This window comes from Triturus cristatus, chromosome 9 (genome assembly GCF_964204655.1).
Source record: "Triturus cristatus chromosome 9, aTriCri1.1, whole genome shotgun sequence".
Taxonomy (NCBI): domain Eukaryota; kingdom Metazoa; phylum Chordata; class Amphibia; order Caudata; family Salamandridae; genus Triturus; species Triturus cristatus.
The window spans coordinates 1,108,964,154-1,108,979,982 of NC_140592.1; positions in this window are offsets into that span (position 1 = coordinate 1,108,964,154).

The window sequence follows — 15,829 nt, forward strand, 5'->3', positions numbered from 1 at the left end:
CCAAATATCAAATGGCAGTGAATAAGAAAATTGAAACATGTGGATTCAGCTGCCAACTAATGCTACTTTCAGGATTAGAAACATGGAAAGAAGTAAGAGAGCTACAAGATGAGGTGGAAACAAGAGAAAGAGAGGAGTGGGAGAAAGTTGGTTGTCAGAGAAGGGCAGAAGATGGTGTATGGGTTTACTTAGATGGCAGACCAGTGATGCCAGACTGTATGCTTGCACCAATGGCTTGGATGTATCATGGAGACACCCACATAGGCAGAGATGCAATTATAAGACTTTTCAGACAAGATTGGTTTAATGCAAAGTTCACGACTGTTGCAGAGAGTCTTTGCCAGAGATGCTCAACATGATGAACAAATGAATCCAGGCAAAAAAACCATAGTCAGTATGGGGAGAAATGGAAAGTAAGAAGGTCCCTTTGTAAGACTGCAATTAGATTTTATTCAATTGCCTGTTTGTCAAGGTTTGAAATATGTACTTGTCATAGTCTGTTTATTTTCAAAGTGGTTGGAAGCATACCCAACCCGAAGAAACAACAGCCTGATAGTGGCCAAATTCCTATTGAGAGAACTAATTCCTCGTTTCGGTTTTCCAGTAACTATTGAATCAGATAGAGGGTCTCATTTTAATAATGAAATAATTCGGTTAATTTGTGAAGCTTTCAAAATTGAACAAAAGTTGCACTGCGCATACCGCCCAGAGGCTTCTGGAGTGGTAGAACAAGTAAATGGCACAATTAAGTAAAGATTGGGAAAGGTGTGTGCATCTACCCCACTGAACTGGCCTGATGCTTTACCTCTTGTTCTGATGGGACTCCGAAGTATTCCAGACAAGAATACAGGATTGAGTCCCCATGAAATACTCATGGGAAGAGCAATGAGACAAGCATGCATACCAGGACACAAGCTGTTGAATATATCTGATGATTTGGTGCTAGAATATTGCAAAGAGTTGGCTGACCAAGTGCGTTCTATCTCTCACCAGGTTGGAGAAGACGCAGTCGCCAGGCAGCCGAACCAAGCGCATGTTCTAAACCCCGGTGACTGGGTAGTTGTGAAGAATCACACTCGAGAATCGTGCCTAGCACCAAGGTGGGACAAACCACATCAGGTTATATTGGTCACAACGACAGCAGTAAAATGTGCAGGTTTGCCTAATTGGATTCATGCAAGCCATACCAAGAGAGTACCAGCACCTGACGAAGACGGACCTCAACTGACTCAAGCAGTTGGGAATGCTGAAGGTTGTACAGCTGAAGGATCCAGAGTAACAGATCCTGAAGTGGCTGACCAAGAACAACCAAGCACCAGTTAGGATGATTGGATTCGAATAGTAGAGATACCTGAAGTAATTGTAAGAACAAGAAGCCAAACCAGATTAGTTAGTCAGGAAAAGTGTGTGGACCAGATAGGAGATGAAGAACGCGCTCAGGAGAGTGAAAATACAACAGTTAGGGAACCTGAGCAGGACCAGTCAAGGAGAGAACAATCTACTCAGATGCAAGAAACTGAAACCACAGCTCCTGAGTCTGAGGAGGGACATATAGGCTTAGAAGAACGTGTTTAGGCGGCAGAAAGTAATAGTGCAGTAAGACCTGATCAGGACCAGACAGGAAAGAAAAACAAGTTCAGGGAGAAGAAGAAGAACACATTGAAATAAAATCTGAACAGGGTCAGATTAGGGATGAAGAACGCATCTAGGCAGGTGACACTAAAGAAATAAGTCCTAGACAAGGTCAGATAGAGAGAGATCCCGAAAACGAAAATAACCAAGTTGTGCTACAAACTAATGAAAACAAAAGAACACTTGAAGAAAGTGAAAGTGCAGTGCAAGCCAAAGGAGTCAGAAAAGGAGATAATCGGCCTAGTGTTGGCGATAATCGGCCTAGTGTTATCAAAAGAGTTAGATACCGACTCAAGACAATAAATGAGGAACCGGATCAAGTAAATGAAGTATCCAGTCCGAATGAACAATTAAATGAAAATTCCAAATGAAGAAGCACAAGATTGAAAATACTGAACAATAAATTCAAAGGTCCTTAATGGACGTATGTTATTGAGAAGATGAAGAAGAATTAAATACAGAGCAAATTGACGAAGAAGTGAGACCAACTTGAAAAGAAAATTGTTTACCCAAAGATCCCATTGCAAATTATATTTAATTAAAAGAAGATAAATCTTCTTGTTCAAAAGAAAATGGCTGACAATAAAGCTGCTGGAAAACCCAATTGTGTAAAGAAATGTTGTAGAATATGTATATGTAGCATATTTTTAGAACTTTAATTTGGTTAGCACTAACAGTTGCCATCCCTTATATAATGGCTACAGTAGAAAAGAATAGTACGCACACACATGAGAAAGTAGCTAACATTAAAAGAAATAGGGTAGCCTTAGAAGCACCAGATGAGAACAAGACAAGACGAGACAAAGTAGATTTAGAAGCACCGGATGAGTTAGACATATCACACACTGTGACAGACAATGACACTGCTTTAAAGGTATTTACCAAATTATTAGTGCAATATGTGGACACTATGGAAGTTAGTGATTGTTCTGTATTTATGAAGTTACAGGCATCAGTAGCAGAAGGTGTGACATATCATCATATTCAATTAACATATGGTATATCTTGTAGTGTGTTAACAAGTTTATTTTATAGAACAGGAAAACTACAATATTATTATTCTAATGTAGATGTGATTTTTTCTGAGGTTCCTGTGAGAAAGAGCATGAACCCAGTTCTTAGTACTAGGACTCACAATTGATGGGAGAATATTTTCTAACAATGAAGACAATAGATATAGCTGAAGCACACAAGCACAATTTAACATGTACAACAAAACAGCTCAGCACACTTATAAATATTAAGGTGCCGATTCCGATCCTGTAAAACCCGGGTACGAATGGTCGTACGGATCGTATTCTCCGTACGACTCGTACCCGGGAAATGCTCCTTACAAACCAGCAAGTACGATTCGTACAGAAATACCATTTCCGTACGATTCGTAAAAAACTACGTGCAACGAAAAAATACCCACAATTCCGATCCGGGACATCGCGTACGTGACGTCCGGACGGAGTCAGGCAGCATTCTACGGACCAGCAAGTACGATTCGTGCCTACGTCACTCCACACGGATCATTTTTTATGGCAGCCAAAAACTCCCGGGAAATTGAGGACGACGCGAAGAAGGAGCAGCGGTACGCGACAGACAGCCATGGACCCCATCCTACGTGTCATCCCGGCCCTCCTAGCCTACGACCTGGTGCACCGAAACCGCCGCGCACGCCGCAGAAGGTCAGCACAACACCCAGGGGCAAAGGGGGGTCGAGGGGCAGGAAACATAACCTCTACCTAATTTTAAAAATACCATATACTGTCCATACATTACCTCCAGGGTCTGGTCACTTCGGGGGGCATGTCCACTAATCCCCGCGTACGCGTACCCGTCACCACTACAATGGTGGTATGGCCCGTAACCACGCCCTCAAAGCGTGGGTATGGCCTGTACCACCATTGTAGTGGTGTTGTAGGTGTACGCGCCATACCCACGCCCTCAGAGCGTGTGTACGGCCCGTACCAAGCGTACCCCTACATCACCACTACAATGGTGGTATGGGCCGTACACACGCTCTGAGGGTGTGGGTACGGCCCGTACCACCATTGTAGTGGTGATGTAGGGGTACGCGTGGTAGGGGCCGGACACACGCTCTGAGGGCGTGGGTGCGGCGCGTACTCCTACATCACCACTACAATGGTGGTACGGGCCGTACCCACGCTCTGAGGGCGTGGGTACGGCCCGTACCACCATTGTAGTGGTGATGTAGGGGTACGCGTGGTATGGGCCGGACACACCCTCTGAGGGCGTGGGTACGGCCCGTAACACCATTGTAGTGGTGATGTAGGGGTACGCGTGGTACAGGCCGGACACATGCTCTGAGGGCGTGGGTACGGCCCGTACCACCATTGTAGTGGTGATGTAGGGGTACGCGTGGTACATGCCGTACACACGCTCTGAGGGCGTGGGTACGGCGCATACTCCTACATCACCACTACAATGGTGGTACGGGCCGTACCCATGCTCTGAGGGCGTGTGTACGGCCCGTACCACCATTGTAGTGGTGATGTAGGGGTACGCGTGGTACAGGCCTGACACATGCTCTGAGGGCGTGGGTACGGCCCGTACCACCATTGTAGTGGTGATGTAGGGGTACGCGTGGTACGGGCCGGACACACCCTCTGAGGGCGTGGGTACGGCCCGTACCACCATTGTAGTGGTGATGTAGGGGTACGCGTGGTACAGGCCGGACACATGCTCTGAGGGCGTGGGTACGGCCCGTACCACCATTGTAGTGGTGATGTAGGGGTACGCGTTGTACGGGCCGTACACACGCTCTGAGGGCGTGGGTACGGCGCGTACTCCTACATCACCACTACAATGGTGGTACGGGCCGTACCCATGCTCTGAGGGCGTGTGTACGGCCCGTACCACCATTGTAGTGGTGATGTAGGGGTACGCGTGGTACGGGCCGGACACACGTTCTGAGTCCGTGGGTACAGCGCGTACTCCTACATCACCGCTACAATGGTGGTATGGCCCGTACCCACGCTCTGAGGGCGTGGGTACGGCCTGTACCACCATTGTAGTGGTGATGTAGGGGTATGCGTGGTACGGGCTGGACACACGCCCTCAGAGCATGTGTACGGCCCGTACCACGCGTATCCCTACATCACCACTACAATGGTGGTACGGGCTGTACCCACGCCCTCAGAGCGGGGGTACGGACCGCATCACCTGTACCTCTAGAGCACCAGTACATTAGTGATACAAGGCGTACACACGCCACGAATGTTGGCTTAGGGCCTGGTGCAGCATATAACCAGTATATTGGGGTGTGTTCATGGCCAGGACAGCAGTGTACAGCACCAAGGGTGCGGGTGGGTGGTTTGTTGTCTGCCTAGGAGTCCTAACAGTGGACAGAGACATGTGAGGGGTGGGTGCATATCACTCCCAGCAGTGGACAGAGACATGTGAGGGGTGGGTGCATATCACTCCCAGCAGTGGACAGAGACATGTGAGGGGTGGGTGCAGAGCAATACCAGCAGTGGACAGAGACATGTGAGGGGTGGGTGCAGAGGAATACCAGCAGTGGACAGAGACATGTGAGGGGTGGGTGCCTATCACTCCCAGCAGTGGCCAGAGACATGTGATGGGTGGGTGCATATCACTCCCAGCAGTGGCCAGAGACATGTGAGGGGTGGGTGCATATCACTCCCAGCAGTGAACAGAGACATGTGAGGGGTGGGTGCAAAGGAATACCAGCAGTGGACAGAGACATGTGAGGGGTGGGTGCAGAGGAATACCAGCAGTGGACAGAGACATGTGAGGGGTGGGTGCCTATCACTCCCAGCAGTGGCCAGAGACATGTGAGGGGTGGGTACCTATCACTCCCAGCAGTGGACAGAGACATGGGGGTGGGTGCCTATCACTCTCAGCAGTGGACAGAGACATGGGGGTGGGTGCCTATCACTCCCAGCAGTGGACAGAGACATGTGAGGGGTGGGTGCCTATCACTCCCAGCAGTGGACAGATACGTGGGGGTGGGTGCCTATCACTCCCAGCAGTGGACAGAGACATGTGAGGGGTGGGTGCCTATCACTCCCAGCAGTGGCCAGAGACATGTGAGGGGTGGGTGCATATCACTCCCAGCAGTGGACAGATGCATGTGAGGGGTGGGTGCATATCACTCCCAGCAGTGGACAGAGACATGTGAGGGGTGGGTGCATATCACTCCCAGCAGTGGACAGAGACATGTGAGGGGTGGGTGCATATCACTCCCAGCAGTGGACAGAGACATTTGAGGGGTGGGTGCATATCACTCCCAGCAGTGGCCAGAGACATGTGAGGGGTGGGTGCATATCACTCCCAGCAGTGGACAGAGACATGTGAGGGGTGGGTGCAGAGGAATACCAGCAGTGGACAGAGACATGTGAGGGGTGGGTGCAGAGGAATACCAGCAGTGGACAGAGACATGTGAGGGGTGGGTGCCTATTACTCCCAGCAGTGGCCAGAGACATGTGAGGGGTGGGTGCATATCACTCCCAGCAGTGGCCAGAGACATGTGAGGGGTGGGTGCATATCACTCCCAGCAGTGGCCAGAGACATGTGAGGGGTGGGTGCAGAGGAATACCAGCAGTGGACAGAAACATGTGAGGGGTGGGTGCAGAGGAATACCAGCAGTGGACAGAGACATGTGAGGGATGGGTGCAGAGGAATACCAGCAGTGGACAGAGACATGTGAGGGGTGGGTGCCTATCACTCCCAGCAGTGGACAGAGACATGCGAGGGGTGGGTGCCTATCACTCCCAGCAGTGGACAGAGACATGTGAGGGGTGGGTGCCTATCACTCCCAGCAGTGGCCAGAGACATGTGAGGGGTGGGTGCATATCACTCCCAGCAGTGGACAGAGACATGTGAGGAGTGGGTACATATCACTCCCAGCAGTGGCCAGAGACATGTGAGGGGTGGGTGCATATCACTCCCAGCAGTGGCCAGAGACATGTGAGGGGTGGGTGCATATCACTCCCAGCAGTGGACAGAGACATGTGAGGGGTGGGTGCAGAGGAATACCAGCAGTGGACAGAGACATGTGAGGGGTGGGTGCAGAGGAATACCAGCAGTGGACAGAGACATGGGGGTGTGTACATCATGATCAGATGACCAGAACTCTATGGGTGTATGTACGCATCCCTAATGTTCGACTATGTTGATAGTGCCATAATAACACATCACTGACAGCAGTGTCCCACTCCCATGAGGATGGATGTATTTCCCCCACTGCATGACACAACACATGTGGGTGTGAGGACAAATGACACATGCATACCCACCCCTCGCGGATGCAGCACAATACACACACAGAGATCATGCCACAAGACTGTATACTCATGTCAATGCCCACTAAACTAAGAGAGCCAAAGGGAACACACACTGTCACGCACATCCCAGGACTGATAGGAATGTACAGGTGCTGGGACAGCCACCAAGATTTTGTCTCTCATGTAAAGGAATACGGTGGAGTTCTCACAGATACAATGCCCACAATTGTTAGTCAGGTGCCCAAATACCCTGCAGAACAAGTACCAATTGTGTGCTAGGCTAGGATAACACACATGCATATTGCGGAAAATGGTGAATGTCGCCATTAAGGCATTACAACATACTCAATACACAAGTACAGTGACTAGCAAGGATGGCACAGACGATGCAGCCGGAGACATTGCTGAGCAGGCATGACCATAGTTGAAGGGATCCATCACCAACAAAGGAAATGTAGACACAGGTCAGCACAACAAATGTGCAACTCCCTGCAGGGAAGATGTCAGGTGCCACAGAGGAAGGAACACTCCTTGGGACAATGTCTCCAAACACAAATAGCACACACGACCAAAGATACTTTGCAGAGACCTTGTGATGGCACGCAGATACCATGGTCCACCCCATGAGCATCAGCCTACAACTTTTTCCTGAAACATAACACATTACCACAACCCCAACTCCTGGACCATCAGCACCCACATCAATACCTGAAATGCAATAGTGTTCAAAGTGAAAAGAAAATGCTTTATTCAGCATTAAATGAAAATGTATAAAAGGACACTATTTACAAAGGCACATGGCCAGTCCAGATCAGAAGTCCTTGGGGGGGGACACATGGCCACACGTCTCCCCTAGCTTGCCTGCACATTAGAACCCTCAGGTTCGTCGACTGGGGGGGGGGCATCATGTGGGGAAGGACCAGGCACCGCAGGGACAGGAGGTGTAAGGGTAGGTGTAGTGGGTGCAGGGACGGACGCCTCCACTATAGGGGGTGGGGCAGCACCAAAGGTGGAGGTCAGCTCGGCGCTGCACACTGCTTCCAGGTTGTCCAGCGTATCCCCTGCACCCGAAGAAAACACAGGCTCAAAGGAGGGGGGGGGGTTGGAGTGATGGGGTGCAGCGCTACTGGGGTTTGGGGTGGACAGGGTGGGGGACTCAACTCCCCTAACCGTGGAGTGCCGTTCCCGTTTGCGGGCTGGAGAGCCAGAGGGGCTGAGGCCCAGCACAGCCAAGTAGGCCTCCTTGTCAGGTTGTGTGGTAGGGGAGCCGTGGGGAGTGCCATTGGAGGGACTGGGTAGTGCGGCAAGCGGACTCGGACTGTGGCTGCGTGTATGCCTGTGTGCCCCAGACCCAGTGGGTGTGCCTTCATCCCCCTGAGTGTGCGTGCCAGGAGGAGTGCGCTTGCCCTTACGTGTTGGTGTGCTGCCTGTGTCTGGTGGGGTGCGTGCTTGGCAATGTCTGTGTGTGCTTGGGACAGGCATGGGAGTGGGAAGTGTGGATGGTGCAGGGGTAGGGGGGGACGAAGCGCTGCAGGAGACTCACTGCTGCCGTCAGTGAAGAGTCCATGGACCTCAGCACCATCCGTTGGTCAGACATCGCTGATGACATGCCCTCCATGTACGACACCATCTGTGTCATCATTCTGGTGTGGCCATGGAGGACATTCAGCATCGATGTCTGGCCAACCTGCAACTGCCGCAGAATGTCTACAGACTCTGCAGTGAGGGCAGCAGAGGGGACAGGGGCAGGGGGTGCGGTGCCTGGCACGAAGGAGACACGGTGTTGCCTAGCACAGACAAAAGGGACATGAGCAACTGGGAGGGTAGTGATGGGAATGGAGGGGGTGGTGACAGATGTCGTGCTGCTGCCAGGTGTTGTAGCAGCCTCCGCCCCCTCGAGGAGTTCAGCCTCGGACCCATCAGCGTCGTAGTCAGTGTTGTCACTAGACAGGTCCTCCGCCTGACTCCCCTCGCCCTCCGTGCCACTTGCTCCCGCAGACTCGCCAGCAGTGGTGGCAGCGGTGCTGGATCCCTCCTCCACGTCCGTGCAGGTGTCTCCCTCGGTGTCCTCCGATGATGCTGTGGGCAAGGTGAAGATACAGAAAATAATCAGTCACCTGTATACATCTGACACATGAGTCCCAAAAAAATGTTCACAGTGCATATCAGGAAATGCATCATGAGTAACATCTAGAAAAGTCCGCACATATGTAACCCTGCACTCCCCAGTTGGTTGACCCACCATGCCACTTGGAAACAATGGAGATTATGACACAACAGCAAATAACTTGATATCGAATTATACTGAGAAGCTAGTGTCTGGGAACAGTTGAGCACAGCAAGACTATGAAGGCATGCCACCTCTTGTTCACTGTGAACGAAACAGTATTGGTGCACCCAAGGCCAAATAACAGACCTCAATGCTGAAGGTGTCCCCACACTCTGAGACCTGTGAGTACTTTGAAAACCCAAACGAAAAACATTGCGATTCCTTGGGACTCACAACACTTTACACAATGTACATGTTTAGAATGTGTGAATGTGCCACTTTGTGAACATAACACACATCTGCCTGTATAACAGAAGCCACACAAAACTACATTTACACAGTCATTGTATGAGCTGCCAGCCGAATTCAAATAAGCCACTGTAGAGAAGAAATGGGGTATCAGTAAGTACATATACATGGCACCACGGTGGTCTGGATGACTTGACACTCGTAAGTTGGTATCAGCAACAACCAAGGACTTACCCAAATGCAAACACACTGTGTGAACATGGATATGTATAATCAGAAAATAAGTGGTGATCGAACTGTGCCTTTCTTTAAAATGTGCCATCGTGTCCACGGAAAGTGTAAAGGTTCTTTCTTTTGCACTTCCCTGGGAGACATCTGTCATGCAGGCACATTATTGTCCTTCACAACAAACTAGCAAAGTGAAGCATATGAAAAATTGAGACATGTTGACAAGTGTAGTGAGTGCCAAGGTACAATACTTCTTGACTAACAACTTGAATCATGCCACCTGTCACATGGCCATCCGTACCATGATGACACAGTTGGCAACACATCTGACCCACTGCCTGTCATGTCGAGTGGCACACATGTCCAAACACAGGACAATGCATTAGCTAATGGGCCTGCAATGTGTCGGGATAAGGAGCACCTGCACTAAGGAGACACCCTCATGGCAAGCAAGAATGTCCACACAGATGTCAGCACACACAGACCAAACTACGTAGCATCTCGACCACACACTGGTGGCAAAAATGGATGAGCATGAGCCATGTATTTTAAATTTTGACACATGCTGCAAAGCACAAACATTCAACACTGCACAACATGACTGGGTGACTGCATGTTGAGTGTCTGTCCAGACAATTATCACACACAGATCAGACCTGGCCAGGAGACATAAGGTTTGGACATGTAGGCCTTGCCCGCACAAACCCCCCATACCTGAGACAATGTAATTGAGACCGATCAAGAAGTTACACCTCTTAATCTGGGTTTACTAAAATGTGCATCAAGAATTCCTAAATGTACTCCACATCACCTTGTGAGGCTGCCAACACATATTTGTGACAAACAACCATCAACAGATAGTTGTACATAGACACACAGGCACTGCCCAGTGTGAGGATGCACAAGCAAAATGGGGTCAGCCTGTACAATGGGCACATGTAGCACACTTTAGATAAATACAAATGAGGTCAGGGAACAATGCCACAGAGGCCAAACTATGCTGAACACACAGAGAATGGGCACAGTGTTGGATGACACACATGATCCCGAGGCAAGGGTGTCTTAGGGGACTGTAGTGGGCACACTGCTCCATGGTCCTGGAATTATCTGACTGTAACATGAGATACCGTCCCGGCACTATGCATATCTCCCACTCATGCACATCATGTCTGAGGCCACAACATCGGTCATGCATGCTGCAAGTCTGTTCATTTGAAAACTCACACTCCTATGTTGAGACTCAGCATCAGTGCCAACTAATATGGACCCCCAAATGACTGAACAGGACAGGGCACAGGCAAGGTAACAACACATGTCTCAGACCCCCACCCCCCCCCCCACATGATGCAGAAAGCAATGTGCACTTGGATTAACTGGCAGCCTAGATGACCATGTGCAATAGTGATTACACACAGACCAGGGAACACATGTCAAGGAGGGAAAGGGAGGAAGAACAGCACCATTTGACTTTGGGGAACAGGATATGCCCTGCACAAATTAACCCTCGCAGTGTATCCAGGCGACTGAGCACTTCCAATTGCTGGTGACACACAACAAACACACATGTACCTACCCACTTCCTGCTGCTGCAACTCATGTAACCGCCTATCCAAGTCAGGGAAGACCACCGCCAGGACACGCTTCATCTGGTGGGTCAGGCATCGGCGCCCGCCGTGCTTGCGTGGAGGTGAGTCCTTCAGCTGGCACCGGGCGATCCTCCGGGTCCAGCACCGGATGTCCTGCCAGCGTTTCCTCACTTGGGCTAGGTGCCGACTGTGACCCTCCACCGATCTCACGGCCCTGACGGCCCGCTTTCAGATCTCCCCCTTGGCGTAGGCAGTTACCTGTGAGGATGACAAAGTGAGACAAATCACTACACCTGCTCCATGTCACAGAGACACACATTTGAACATCTTTGATATGTTGAACAGGGCATAGTATGCTGGCACCAAATAGCACCTTTGTCATAGGGACATTAGCCTCTGTGGAAGCCCCAATGCACTACATGGCATTGAAAGTACACAGGTGGCATGAGGGGTGCAACACACTCCCTGATCATGGCACACACTGTGCATCACATGCAACACCAGGCTGATGGACAGCACCTCCAAGCAGTCACATGCCCCAGGCCACTGACGCAACCTCAGCAGAGTACACAGACACACACAGGCACAGATCAATCACCTGGCATTGGCAACAGTGGATACAAACCTCACTCTGCACATGTGCCACTTGCCTGTGGGGTGTCACAGGTGTGGTGATAGCTCAGCAAGTCAGACACTCCGCACGGCTTACTTCTCGCATCAGATGGGTGGAGCTGTTGCCTCCTCCATGCAGCTGTGGTGCAACACTCCACATAGACACTCACCCACATGACAAGGAACATTCACACACATCAATGTCCAGGGGGCGTACACATCATTTTGACACTCTCACCACTCTCACCACAGCTCCACTCAACTCACACACATCTGTGGGTACAGTCACCTGTCACACCGGGGAACCACTGAATCACCTCTGGACTATAGAACAAAAATGGGCCAAAGGATTGGGCAGGCTGAATGTGCCATGCACTATGCAGTGAATGTCAAAGTAAGCACAATGCAAGTGAGGAGTGCACACAGGAACTACATCATGCTCTGCATGGGAGACACAAGCCATTCCCCCCCCCTGGGACCCACTCTAAACAACATTGCATGTCTGTCACACCTGGACACAATGCCAGAAGAGACAGTCACAAAAAAGGTGCACAGTCAAAGGTAGTGGAGTCAGCACTCACCTGCTCCCCTGGTCTCCCATACAGGCTGGTGTACTGTGGGGGGATGACATCCAGCAATGCCTCATTCTCCTCCTGGGTGAATGGCTGGGCCCTCTCCACAGACCTTGACATGGTGCCAGAGGAAGCACAGGCAGCAGCAGTGGTGTCGAGTGAAAGGTAGTGCAGGCATGTGCCCTCTCATGCGTTCTGGCTGACTTATATCTGCCTTGCTGGGCTGTTTCATTTACAGGAGTACAGAGTGATTGGTCAGTCTCATTTGCATCCTACGTTTCCTCCAATCCCTTTAAACATACACCAGTGAGTGCCTTTGTATGGTTCAAAATTTGAGCATAATGTGAAGTCAACAACCACTTTGCAACATTGTATTTAGTTGCCAACTGCCTTTTACAGGCCACCTGATGGAAAAATTTGAACTTGAAAATCGGTATCCATGACAACCAGCATGCATTTAGGCCCTAATACTTGTCCTTCATGTGTCCCTATGTAATTTAGCAATCCACACACAGGTATGGTGCGTTACACATGTACCCCTACGGCACCAGTTGCACAGTGCGTTTGACACGTACGTGTACGACCAGTGTGTACACGTACGTGTACGACCAGTGTGTAGACGTACGTGTACGACCAGTGTGTACACATACGTGTACTACGGTCGTACACGTACGTGTACGACCAGTGTGTAGACGTACGTGTACGACCAGTGTGTACACATACGTGTACTTCTGCAGTGTACACACTGGCCGTACACGTACGTGTACACACTGGTAGTACACGTACGTGTGTACGGTCCGTACACACACCCGTACTCCGGCGGGAACACCAATGTAATGATACGGACCGTTCACACGCCCTCAGAGCGTGTGTACGGTGCGTTTCACAGCTTACACTGGTGATAGGAGGCGCACACGAAAGGAATGGAGGTGTCAGACTCGTGCACGGCTGTACATCAAGTCATTGTCATTGCAGTCCTTCATGTGCAGGGCCTAGGTGTGTCAGGCAGTGATATGGCACATGTCTCCTCATGTTTTAGTACAATAGATGTGTGATGACCTGTGTACACATGTCATGTGTGATGGGGCAGTATGTGGCACACTTCCCCTTCCCACTTTGCACATGTGTGCATGTAGTACAAACGTGTCAAGCACTGCATCACTGGTATGGCACAGTCACCAACACCCGCAACTGTCCCCTGATGCCAGGGACAGGGACACTAACACCTGACATCTAAGTCCCTGCGTGCCCCGATGTGACTATGTCCTGTGTGTGTCATGTGTTCCCATGAGCTTGCTGTTGGAGTTCAGTCAACTGCATCTGCCTGCTGTTGCTGCATCCAACATGTGTCTGTGTGTAGATGGGCATGGCACACATATACGCACACCATGCCACATGTGGATTCACACGTTACGTGTGTCTAGATGCTTCAAAGATGATTTTTTGACATGAGGACATATCTGCGCCGTATCCATGTCTGTGTTTTCGTTTTTCACGTGTACCCCTTCATCGCTATGTGTGTGATCTGTACATTTTCAATTACATGTGACCTATGCGTCTAGCTTGCCGCCAGCAGTCTGTATGAGATGACATCCTTCAAATGCAGATATGTGGATGTATGTCACTCCTGTGATGTCTCTGGCTGTTCACTTACACTGGCCCACAACTAGTTTCAGGGCATGTCATGTAGAACTTGACTATCAACGGGTGTAGCTGGCTTGTCGTAGGAGTATCACCTGGCTGGCATTCGTGTCCTGGATGTATTGCACAGACCAGGCTCTGTATTTAGCAGATGTGTAGTAGCAGTTGAGCATGTGCTCAGTTCATTGACATTGATGTTGTTATGTACTCACTCTTTGTTATTCCTTCCAATTTTCTGCAGGGCACCGCCTCTCTCCCGACCAATGCCAGACTTGGGTGCCATGAGGGAACGTGACTGCATAAGACGTTACCGCTTCTCGCAACAGTTAATTGAGAACTTGACCGCAAAGCTTGAACAACACCTCCAACCGCAACACAGGTATCCTACTGCGCTGACCCCCAAGATGAAAGTGATGGCAGCCCTACGTTTTTTTGCCACCGGTATGTTTCAATTCACCATAGCTGATGTGAGTGGCATGTCACAGACCATGTTCAGCCGTGTCCTGCATGATGTTTTAGAAGCCATGTTGGAGCACCTGGATGAATTCATCCATTTTCCAACTCGTGAGCAGTTGACAGGTGTCAAGGGTGAGTTCTATGCCCTGGGTGGGATGCCCCATGTAATTGGGTCTATTGATGGGACACATGTGGCTTTTGTACCACCACAAGCACAGGAGGTCGCCTATCGCAACCGTAAACATTACCACTCTATAAATGCCCTTGTGGTGTGTCTTGCTAACATGCTGATTTCCCATGTCTGTGCACGTTTTCCAGGGTCAGCAAACGATGCCTACATCATGAGGCATTGCAGGGTGCCAGAAATGATGCTGCAGCTGCACAACGAACGAGCATGTCTTGTTGGTGGGTATACTCTGTTTGTCCTTTGTATAGCGCTATTTTTGTATCTTACGACATCTCCTGACCCACTTCTTTACATGATGTTTCCATGTAGGGGACTCTGGCTATCCCAACATGCCATGGCTGATGACGCCTCTCCGCAACCCCAGAACAGCTGCAGATCACCGTTACAACAACGCACATGGGCAGACCAGGCGAGTGATCAAGAGGATGTTTGGCCTCCTGAAGAGCAGATTCCGGTGCCTTCACAAGACAGGCGGGTCCCTCCCATATGCACCGGTGAAGGCCTGCAAGATCTTCCTTGTGTGCTGCATGCTGCACAACATGGCAGTGGAGAAGGCTGTGCCACTCATCCTGGATCCGGATGAGCAGGAACATCCACCCGTGGATGATGAAGGGCTTGGTCACGAGGCAAGTGAGGATGAGGAGGAGGAGGACGACGACATCCGGAGTCAGCTCATACGCAACTTCTTCTAATAATGGGGAGTCCATGGATCTGAGTATGCACACCTGGAGCCTTGTGTGGCATGTGTTGCAATGTGTGTGTCCAGCTGACTGTATGCTAAGTGACTTAGAGGTGTGTTCAGATGTGTCACTTGAGTGATGATGTTCTTCCACACATTTTAGCTTAGACACTCAATTTTAATATAGCATGGTGACACACTTATTCCTGTAGAGTAAATGACCATGCATGCGGATGACAATCTTTTCCCTGACTTCTTGTGTGTCTGTCATCCCCAGGTCGTTTCGCATGCTGTCTGCTCGTGTCATCGTTGGCCTCACGCTATTCCTTATGAGTATTGCAACGTGTGCTGAATCAGCTTCCCATGCACGGACATGGTGAAAAGTCTTTTTGGTTAAGGATTGCTGCACGGCATTTTGGTGTTGGTAGGTGTTTGGAATGTGTGGGCACTGCTCCTGTGCATG